The 2,265-nt window shown below is 32.6% G+C and overlaps 1 long non-coding RNA gene across 1 annotated transcript in view; it reads right to left on the bottom strand.

Moving 5' to 3' along the window:
• LOC130230208 (uncharacterized) overlaps window positions 1-1,843 on the bottom strand; it is a 3,263-nt gene extending 1,420 nt beyond the window's left edge. The window contains exons 1-3 of the long non-coding RNA XR_008837929.1: window positions 1,770-1,843; window positions 1,635-1,694; window positions 886-996 (exon numbers count right to left, since the gene is read on the bottom strand). This is a non-coding gene — a long non-coding RNA (uncharacterized LOC130230208). The remainder of the gene's footprint in view (window positions 1-885; window positions 997-1,634; window positions 1,695-1,769) is intronic.
• Window positions 1,844-2,265: the final 422 nt, after the last annotated feature.

Here is a 2,265-nt window from a genome sequence, read left to right as displayed (position 1 = left end):
GGTATTGTTAATGCTGTTCTGTTGTCAACTATTGTTGTTTATTGATATAAAATTTGATGGTAAACACTATAATCTAAAGTTGTAAAATGATGTTAATAGACAAAAAAAATCGATTAACTCGAGGAAATCATGTGGCAAAGTAAAAGTATTTATTAATATACTTTTTAGGGCGACATGGTAGCGCAGTGGGTAGCACGATCGCCTCACTGCAAGAAAGTCGCTGGTTTGAGTCCCGGCTGGGTCAGTTGGCATTTCTGTGTGGAGTTTGCATGTTCTCCCTACGTTCGCGTGGGTTTCCTCCGGGTGCTCCGGTTTCCCCCACAGTCCAAACATATGCGGTATAGGTGAATTGGGTAAGCTAAATTGTCCGTAGTGTATGAGTGTGTATGGGTGTTTCCCAGTGATGGGTTGCAGCTGGAAGGGCATCCGCTGCGTAAAACATATGCTGGATAAGTTGGCGGTTCATTCCGCTGTGGCGACCCACAATAAAGGGATTAATATAGGGACTAAGTTAAAAAGAAAATGAATGAATAAATATACTTTTTACGCTTTGATTAATTCACATTTTAAAACATGAATTAAATTAATAGTTTTACAATTGTCTATTTATTTGTCCATTTAAATGGTAATTTATATAAATTTTTATGCTTCAATTATTAAATTGATAATTTGCTTCTTCATTTTATTTCTGACCAGCACTCCTGCCCCTCTATATAAATACACCTACTGTAGCTAAAACATAAATGCACCATTTATTTAATTTGTGTATTATACTGTGTATCTTTTTTTAATTACAAAAATGAAATGATGAAATAACAATTTTTATCACCCACGACTGCTTGAGTCTACCTCGCATTTGTTACACCATACTATAACACTGCTTACCATCAATTATCCTTAAGACTGGCGTCTGACTGGGTCCAGACTTGACTGAAGAGAGGTCTCTTACACACAGGATACAATGTTCAGAAAACCGGAACTTTTAGAAGGTCCTCTCTGTGAACAGGGGAAAAGAAACAAAAAAGGAACAATTCTAACATTAATAGTTATTAAATAAATATAACTAATTTTAGCATTTACACAATAGCTACAGTAAATATTGCTGCAGTTTCGAAATATTGAGCAGTTTGTGTTATTTCCAACTCAAAAGAATAATAATAATAATGTAAACAATGTACATAAATATAATACAATTTAGCTGAGATTTTCTTTACTCTTTTTTTTTTTTTAAACACAAACAAACTTTACTAAGATGACAATGTGATGAATGTGTGGTAATATTGTTCTGTAAATGTGCAAGACAACTTTAGCAATATAATTTTTTATTATTTTTTAAAAGCTAGCATAAAATTAAGTTAAATATAAACTAAAATAAAATTACACTTCAGTTGAGATCAAGCATAAAAATCTGTTTTGAGATTGTAAATTAGGACAATCCACTGCTATACAAGGAAAGATTGGAAACACGTTTGGTTAATAAAATACTCTTTTAATGAAAGGTAATTTTAGTTCTACAATTTTGTGATACCAACAGAGTAAGGTTAGTTGAGCAACTGACCAAACAGTAGCATGTATGATCTGACAAATTGATGCATGGCAGTTAATTTAAAAGCTTATAATTTATATGTACTCACTGAAGCTTAGAGCCTGGCCACACCCCGTTTCTGCAAAGTTGGAAGCACCGAATTGCCCATCTGTGTAAGGTAAAGCAAGAGTTAAATAGGTTATTAGTACTTTTAAATTGATGTTTAATAATCAACAAAACTTACCCAAATTTATACTTGAAAGGACTCTTTTCCAAATAGAGACTTGTCAGGAAAAGAGAATCCTTGTTTTCAAACTCTGGCAGACATAAGAAAATATATTGTCCTAAATAAGACAAAAATGTTTCAAGCAGTATGCACACTACATGTACTAAATAAATGGCTACATTTAGGGAAAAACAACAGCTGTGCTTCACAAGCCGCTCAACAAGTTCAACACAACACATACCGTTATTGCAGCAACCAAAGTTGCAATCCTGATCTCTTTCCATTGTTTCCTGATGAACTTTAGTGTTGCTGTTCAATAAAGTGGATACAACAAAAATGTCTCATTAAAAGTGAATTTTTTAAAAAAATAAACATTATTAAAAAAAAAGTATTAATTAACACTTTTTGTCCAGAAATGTGTTTCCTTGAAGTCATCATCTAGTGAAGGTTGAATGCAGTGCCTGAAATGTGTTAGAAGATAAAAGCTTTAATTTTACACAATATGCAATATTTA

Source organism: Danio aesculapii, chromosome 6, assembly GCF_903798145.1.
Source record: "Danio aesculapii chromosome 6, fDanAes4.1, whole genome shotgun sequence".
Lineage (NCBI taxonomy): Eukaryota > Metazoa > Chordata > Actinopteri > Cypriniformes > Danionidae > Danio > Danio aesculapii.
The sequence above is the reverse complement of the archived record's forward strand: the minus strand, read 5'-3'. Positions and strand labels throughout refer to the sequence as shown.